Consider the following 9,938-nt stretch of genomic DNA (forward strand, 5'->3'; position numbering starts at 1 on the left):
AACAACAATAACAATAATAATGATAACAACAACAAAGAAACAGCTACGTGCTCCAGCATGACCGCAGCCGCGTGGCTGAAACAAGTAAAAGAGTCAAAGAGTAAAAGAGTAAGTAAATATATAAATAAGATTACAAGAATTAAGCAAACAACAACAGGAATAATGTAAACACATCAACTTATAGTGAAATATGTTTGGCCGTGAAACATATGTGATATTCATTGTAACCCAAATGACCCTTTCCTTATCAATTATTGTTTATAATAGAACATGTATAACAACCAAAGGGAAAAGTGTATACGAGCAAAGAAAAACAGAGGTAAAATATATTGCACTTGTCGCCATTTTTTTTTTTTTACTTTGTGTTTGTTGACAGATTCCCTTTGGAAAGTCTCCTGTTTTTTTTTCTCCGTGAAATTTCGACAGGCACGAGATTATCTGGTGAATGTATGGTCAAAGACAGAGGGGTTTTATGTGCGGTATTTGTGAGGGAACGTAGATTTATGGAAAAGCGATCGAAATTGCTTGTGGAAATTTGGCGATTGGGGATAAACAAAATTTGTTGAGAAATAAATGATTTACTGACATCTAACGGGTAGGTAGCTTTCGGTTTTTTTCTATCCAGGAAACCCAGCATTTACATATTGTTACTTACGGCTTTAAGTGATGTCATTCGGAGTCCAGATTTCTAAAAAGAAAAAAGAAAACCGAAAAGTTTAAGCATGCAGAAATAAAGGAAGTATAAACAGTATAAGCAAAAAATGAAAAAAGAATATTTGATCACTATACAAAAGGTACAAAAAAGAGAAAGAAAACATTTTCTTTTCTGAAATATAATCACGATGGTAAATGTTACTGAAGTGTTCGAATACAGTAACTGTTACTGTAAATGTTACTGAAGTGTTCGAATTGGCTCATACAGTTGTGGAGGACGTTCAGTATGGATTTATATAATGAATATTTTTTGGCCCAAAATATATCGATTATAATAGTCATCTGAATTTCCAATGAGTATCGAGTCTTAGATTTAGTTCATAAATCACCGCCTAATCAACGCAGAATAATAAAATGTAAGAATATCGAATGATTAAAATCAGTATGTATATATATATATATATATATATATATATATATATATATATATATGAAACCAGTATACACACACACGCACGCACAAATACACACACATACACATATATATATATAAATATGTATGCATGTATGTCTGTGAGTGTGTATATGTGTTTGTACACACACACACACACACACACACACAACACACACACACACCACACACACACACACACACACACACACACACACACACATATATATATATATATATATATATATATCTATATGTATAGAGACCATCTCTCTCTCTTTCTCTGTTAGACTTCTATCAATATGCTTTTAATTAGTAAGCGCGAATGCTTGGAACTCTACGTAAACTTGTATGTACATGAACATTTAATTCGATGTATAAATTAGTATACGATAAATATAAATGCATTGAATCCTTTGTTTTCATTTTTTGTATGTACTAAATAGTTCAATATAATTTGTCAGTGTAATTTAAATTCATTGTTTTAACAAACAATATAGCAATATAGATATATATTTCTTTACTAAAAGATATATTTCTTTATGCATATAATGCTTCCATTAATACACTAATACTATAGGGTTATCTGGTACAGTACAAGATATATATCGTGGAAGATATATAGTCAAATATATATAAGTGTATGTAAATATATATGTGTGTGTGTGTATGTGTGTGCATAAGTATATATATCTATATATATATATATATATACATACAAACATACATGTATACATATACACAAAGACACACAATACACGCGCATACATATATACACATTTATGTGTATGTATACATATGTATATGTTTTTATGTATGTGTGTGTGTATGAGTGTGTAATAATTATTTATAGTACACTCCTTGAAGGACAATCAAATAATCTTTAACATAAACGTATCGAAAAAGGGAACTGAAAGGGTATTCAAGCATATGGTATGGAATGCATTCTAACATGAAAAACAGAACACCCGCAGACATGTACAGACTTAGACCGTACAAGTCTACCTCCCCGAAAGTAAAGAAGTTGAAAATTCGAAACCACTCTTTACAGTTTGATAAATAAAATAAGATGCAAGCATTAACAACTCCCAAACTCCCTGAACAATTACATAAAATCTTTCAAATAATCTCTAAACAACTAAAGGCTTGCAGACAAAACAAAGGATATACATGAACTAAACGACACAACGTGCTCTAAACTTCCTACATATAACAATAAAAAAATTTAATACAAAAAATACAAAAACAAAAATTCAAGACCTCCACCGATACACTATAAATATAGAAGTGAAGAAAAAAAAACAAAGAAAATCTAGTCGCCTAGCTAAAAATAGAGCATCTCGTAGTATACTCCACCATGCATTAACCATTAAAAACCGTATCCCCAATTTCCTCTCCAGGTGCAGGTTGATTATTGTTGCAAAATAACGAACTGGATTTAGTCATCAAGTGTATCCTCGATGCCATTAACATTAGAACGAAAAACACTTAGAGACTAACTCCACCGTTAGTAAGTCGTTCAGGAGTGTTTAAAAGAAATCCTTTAATTCAATTTAACATTGTCATCTTTCATCTATTTTAACTTAATTAGTTCTCTTGAAAACCTTGGAATTTGGGAGAAAATTTACATCCTTTAACTCAGAAACCGCGTTACCGGAATAAAAATGAATGCTAGTAATAGAATCATGATACCAGGATAAGAATGGACACCAGAAAAGTGGCTCTAATGACGAAGTTTCTTATTGTGTTGAAAAGGTGGATGGGTCCATTGTTTGGTGTTTCTATTGGCAGCTAAAACAAAACAGAAGTATTCAATTTGATACAACGAAGAGACAGTAGTTTATCAACTTCCTATGACACAAACTGTAACAATAAGATATAGAAAAGAACTGTTGAGAATATTTAAGTAATTTGATTTAAACTATCATTTACAGCATCCTAAGAGAAGTTAATTTCTTTTTAGGCTGTAAAGGCAAACATATACAGTTGAAGAAACCAAATACACACGCAAGATTTCCACCAACAATCTGCATTTAACAATCATGCAGACGATTAAAAGTATCCAGCTTGTACTCGGAGAGTTGCAACATATTACAACGACTGACGAATAAAAATACAGGGTAACACACCGTATACATAAAGAACCAGCGGGACTAGGAACAGGAAAGTAATTTGGTTCAATTTCCCTTTTAATATGAATGTAGTCGACAGTGTAGCTAAGATTTTTTATCGTTTGTAATATTCAATTTCTCATCTTCACATAGATGCAACTATTTAAGGCATACAGCTTTAGAGCTATCAATTATGGTCTTGGTCTGAATAGTATTGCTGCACAAATTTCACAGCGGAATTTAAGACATTCAGCCAGACAGCCCCATTCTCAACAAGCAACTTGTGACTGCAGAAGACCCACAATCCATCTTAGTAAAGCACAACTCTCTAAATGATGGATGCAAAGAAAAATCCAAGTGTCATCTGGAGAAAAATTATACAAGAATCTGCACAAACATCTTTTAAAGCCGATATAACCTGCACATACACTCATTCAGATTTAGAGCAAAGGAGAATTCAACACATTCATCTCAATGAATGCGTTTTATCCATCCGGAATACTGTGGATTGAGCAACTCCATACAACTACGGTTTACAATAGTGTTGGCTATACTTGACTGAGATATTCTGTATCCTGAAATAGGCAGTGATATCACCGAACATATATGAGATACCATCTTTGTTTATTCCGCTTGGAGAACTACCAAAAGTTTGAGATATTCATTAAACCCGTCCATTGAACCGCATCATAATTGTTTTAACGTAGCCGCCCATCCTGATGCCCGCTGGTCAAACCTGCGTTATGAAACAATATTCAGCAAAATTATCAACCGTGATGCAAACAAAACAAAACAAAAACAATCACATTTCATCGTAGGTAGTGTGGTTCGAATGAGCACAAATGGTACGAAAGACTGAGTGAACCAGTATACACACACACACACGCAAGAACACACACGCACGCACACACATACACACACACATTCATACATTCATACGTACTCGCATACACACATATATATGAATACGCATCTTCATGTATTTTACTTAAATTAATAAGCCCAACGAAATATGCTTTTTCTTTCGTCCGGGAACATGCCAAAAATAACTCTATTTATTACATGCGTATAAATCGCGCAAATTTTCATTTTTTTCGATTTTAACTGTAAAATGTACGGCGTGAATTATACATGAATTATACGGAAAAAATTAAACATATGAAGAGAAAAATGTTGTGGCGATATTTAAAACTAAATTACGGGTGTGATTTATACTCGGGTACTACGGTAGTTGATAATAAAAAGTGGCTCGTTATACACAGAATTATAAACTGACCGACGGTCAGGCAAATGGGCAGAAAGGCAGCCATGTCAGTAAAAGAAAGATTTTAAGTGGGGCAGTGAATTTAATTTGCAATGGTGAAGGCATGGTAGTGATAATAATGGTATTAATGATGATGATGATGGTTTGGTAGTGGAGATGGAGGTGGCGATGAAGGTAGTGGTGGCATTGATGATGTTGATGGTGATGATAAAATAATACTTATGATAGCCTTTATATTTATTACTATCGTCACATATATATACACACAGAGACACATTTGGATCATTCTCACTGTTCCCCTTTTCTCTCCTCCTCACGTTCTTTCTCATTGTGTGTGTGTGAATATATATATATATATATATATACATTCCCTATCCATTCGTATATATACACATAAGTGTAAATACAGATATATATATATATATATACACACATCGGTCATATGTATGTATCTAAGTATGTATGCGTGTTTGTACGTATGTGTTCCTCTGTGTGTGTGAGTGTGTGTATATGTATGTGAGTGTGTGTGTGTGTGTGTGTGACCGATCTACATGGTTGATCATCCTGTACTTACATCAGGAGATAACTTTATCTAACGCCGTCTTCTTTGCAGTAATATTTCCTCATATTTTTTTTTTTAAATAACATCAACAAAAAATCCAAACAAGAGTTTATTTACCACTTGTGAACGACATAACAGCGAAAGTAAACTTCCAACAAAAAACCAATTGTTTGCTATAGTATTTTGAGATGGCCACTTTTCCTTTCCTGTGAGGTTCAACAAGTCGTGGCGCACACTTTGCATTCCTTTCTTCCTTTGTATTTTTTTTTACTCATCTTTATTTATTTCTTCCTTCCTTTTTTCTCACTTCCTCCTTTGATTCATCATCAAAATAAAATCATTCTTCAGATGATAAAACGGTTATTGTTGATGTTGCGATTGATACCAAGGTTTCTGTAAGAAAAAAAATTAACAAGTAAAAGAAATCAGACAAAATCATCTGATGACTTCCGGTATGGTTTAATCGGTTTTATTTATATTAGGTTATTGTGGAGTAGTGGTTAATTCCGGGTGAAATTCATTCTGCTATTCAGTTTCAATTTCTAGTTAAGGCTAGTTATCCTTTGCGTCACGTATTTTTACTCTAAAACAGCACGAACACCATAATTTCTGGCATATGGTGAATGAACATCATTCTCAGTTCAAATTCTGCCGAGGTCGACTTTGCCTTTCATCCTTTCGGGGTCGATAAATTAAATACCAGTTACACACTGGGGTCGATGTAATCGACTTAATCCGTTTGTCTGTCCTTGTTTGTCCTCTCTGTGTTTAGCCCCTTGTGAGTAGTAAAGAAATATATATGGTGAATGAACAAACTATCAATGTGATATTAGTTGGTGCAATGTGGCCGAATGATTAAGAGACTTGTGTCGTAGCGATAAACCAAGTCTCAGGTTCGATAGCACTGTGTGGCTGTTCGATCAAATGCAATTTTTTGGTCTCAAATGTACCCATTACTTTGTGAATGAAATCAGGTCAACGGAACTGCATGGAAGCTCTTCACGTGTGCTGTATCTTTAATTCGAAAGTTACAGCCTTGTTTCACACACGTTGTGTCCATGCTGATTCTTCCGCAGAATTACATTAAATATAAATGTATCTGTGGAATGCTTGGTCACTTAGACGCTAATTCAGGATCGAGTAATTCAGTTGATTAAACAATTGAATACTCATCGACAAACAGCTGTGATCCCTACTATTCGCAGCATAGCAGTGCTAAAACTTAATTTTCTTGCGCAGTCAGAATTATATCTCAGTATGTAAAAACGGTATCTATGTCTCCGCCTGGTTCCTTTTGCTAATTAGAACCAATTTAATTGCGTTGTCTACTTACGGTTTACTTTTCGAATTTTTTATAAATCGTTTTCATAGTTATTTTAACTTTCATTTTACCTCTGTATGTATGCTGTTTGTTATTTGAATACATATTTTCTTATTTCAGTACACATGCCGTAAATCCTCGAGTATAATCCGCATTTTTTTCCGAAAATTTAAAGGTCAAAATCCCTAGTGGGTACTATAATCGAGGTTAAAAGTGAAAACTATTTTCTAAGCAATGTCCGAGTCTATAATTGCTGTCCGGCAATGTCTATTCAGACGCATTTTGTGATGTCGGGCCCGAAAATATCTTAAGCTAAGCCTGAAAGCAATGAAGTCAAAAGAATCATCCATAACTTGCAGTGAACAACATTTATTAAAATAAAAGTATTCACAACAAGGATTAACATGTAACAAAAACAATTTGCAAACATATTTAAATTCCCATATAACATTTAAGAACATCACGATTATTGTATTACGCATGCACGGAAGTGTTTGTTCGACTAGGTGCTGCTGGCTTAATTACGCACGACTCAAGTTAAAGAAGAGGTGCGTGTTATACACAAGGTTTAAGTTTTTCAGAGGTACAGCTCCCTAAAAATTCCTTGCGTATTATACTCAAGGGCGGACTATACTCGAGGATTTACGGTATACATATACAAATCGAATTCTTTGAATGGTAGCAGATCCAGACCGCTGAATAAAGTTTCAGTTCTGCATATTTCTTTCCTTCCATTTATAATTTATTTAAAGCATCTGAAAAAATCTTCTGAATTCCGAAACTTCAGATGAGGAAGAAATACCTGATAAAAATATCATGAAGTGAAAGGGAGAAAAATGTTCTTTACATCAGTAGTTTCTTTTTGAACTCGCGACGAAGTGCCTTGTATTTTAGCATTAGCATTAAGGAGAAATCACATTGTGATCTTCACGTTTCTTTCCAAAACACTGCTGAAATAAATGATATAAATTTTTTTTAGCAGAAAATCAAAACAGAGTATGTTTCGACTCGTTGTGAGCTTTATCTCATGTCTAACATAGTTACCTCAAAAGGTTGTATATCTTATTGTTATTAATTCTTAAACTGTTATGGCTGCTACTAACGCACATGGCGCCTGGTTCGAATTTCGCAAATCTCTGTTCAACATACATACAATAGGTAGGATTTATCCGATATATTGTGGAGGAACTATTTTTTCCTTATCTGGAAAACAATCCTATAGGTTATCTGATATCAAGACCAAATGCCAAAATAATCGTGCTGCTTCCCTTCAGTAGATCTGAGATAAAACAATCATGCTGAGAAATATAACAAGAAATAACTGACCTGGCCTTATGTTTTTATGTATGTGTCGTAGTTCAAGATCATCGGTATTTTGATGGGCGACTAAGGAAATTTACTTCAAGTCGTGTATATAATGTGTCCTTTATTTTCGTCTTTATTTTTCTTAGTTTTGTTCGTATCTTTTTCCATTTTCCTTGTTATTTTTATTTTTCGATGTTTTCGTTATTCCATTACACATATTGCAAGTTGTGTTGTAGATTTAATAATATACTTGCATTTTAAGTGCAGCTTCTTTTATTTTTGGCAAGTAACCGAGAGGAACGAATAACAACACAGATACAAAACTGAGTTTACACTATCACGTATGAAAATCTCTTCTAAAATTTTGTGACAGAATTAATTTGAGACTGCATCTTATTTCTCGATGAGGCAGACATATAATCACAACAAAATTCATGCACAATGTCGTTAACTCTGCACACTGACCTGTAATTTCTATTAATTTACAATAAGTTTATTCATATGTTTGAAATAAATTCTTATATAGGCGCTGGAGTGGCTGTGTGGTAAGTAACTTGATTACCAACCACATGGTTCCGGGTCCAGTCCCACTGCGTGGCACCTTTGGCAAGTGTTTTCTACTGTAGCCTCGGGCCGACCAAAGCCTTGTGAGTGGATTTGGTTGACGGAAACTGAAAGAAGCCCGTCGTATATATATGCATATATATATATATATATTATATATATATATATGTATGTGTGTGTATATATTGTGTCTCTATATTTGTCCTCCTAACATTGCTTGACAACCGATGCTGGTGTTTTTACGTCCCCGTTACTTAGCAGTTCGGCAAACGAAGTCGATAGAATAAGTACTAGGCTCACAAAGAATAAGTGCTGGGGTCGATTTGATTCGACTAAATGTGGTGCTCCAGCATGGCCGCTATGAAATGACTGAAACAAGAAAAAAAGAGTAAAGAGTAATATCTAAAGATCAATCAACCAATCATATTTCACGTATCTGTATAGTTTCAGCTCACTGCTCTAGACTTTATTTCTAGATACGTCCACGTTATAAGTTAATAATTAAAAAAATTGTGGGTTTGCACCCCAATATTGCTCATATTTGTAATATCAAGCATGTCAACGCTTAAATATCGTATTATTTTCTTTCTTTCATTTTGTTTCCCATGTAGTTGTATCAATATTGGATGAAATAAAGTCTTAAATATTGCAGTATAAAAAATGAAAATTATGAAGATTTGTGATGTTGCGAATGAAAATAAAAAAAAATGATGAGTAATACAATCAAGTCATGAGAACAGTTTTAATACCAAAGGAAGAATGTTTCAGATATATGAAAGAAAAAAAAAAGAACACAAATAGAAACTTCAGCAAAAGTTTTTAGAACAGTACCTATGCTCTTCTAAATTCTAAAGATACAGTTTCAGAATAGTAACAGAATTTTTCAGATGGAATTTGCTTTGGGCACTAAGAACTCTACCCATAGAAAGACCGTTTCTTTATCAAGTTGTATATTGTATAGCTAATCCGTTTAAGCTGGAAGAAAGATAGAATCAGTACAGAGTTGAAACGCACTTTCAGAATTTAGTTGCAGCATATTACGTTCTGTATTTAGTCCTACTGAGGTTGAATTCACTTTTCATCATTCCTACGTAGTTAAACGAGTAACATTCAAATTACTGAGGACAATAAAATCGACTATTTTCCTGTAAAAATATATAAATAAATGAATGAATGAATAAATTATTGAATAAATAAATAAAAGGGTTATGTTACACACATTTTTAAATTCTAAATTTTCCTACCTTTACAGTTACTGCTATATAGTTTGTGCTTGGCTTAATTTTTGTAAATCTCGTAACGACGAATATACAGAATATACAGTAAAGCGGAGAGGAACAAATGAAATATTCTTAACAAGGTTTATCAAAGTGATGTGTATGTGATTAACAGTAAGAACCAAACATTTAGAAAGTAAAGCTAAGACTAGATAATATAAAGTGAAATGTCGATATTTGTAAGAGTATGTTATCGTAATCGTGTAAATTAAAGAAATATAAGCCCACATTGCTCAGCTCGATTTTATGAGCTTCCTAATATATTCAAATTGAGAGCAATATCGATGTAAGATGTAATGAACAAATGTAAAACAAAATGTAGTATCTAGAAGAAACATATCTATATATGCCATGTGAACAGTGCCAGTTGATTGTTCTAGGACTCCAAGACGTGTTAAAAACACTGTCTGGCATGTTCTCAGTACATGA

Source organism: Octopus sinensis, linkage group LG2 (genome assembly GCF_006345805.1).
Source record: "Octopus sinensis linkage group LG2, ASM634580v1, whole genome shotgun sequence".
Lineage (NCBI taxonomy): Eukaryota > Metazoa > Mollusca > Cephalopoda > Octopoda > Octopodidae > Octopus > Octopus sinensis.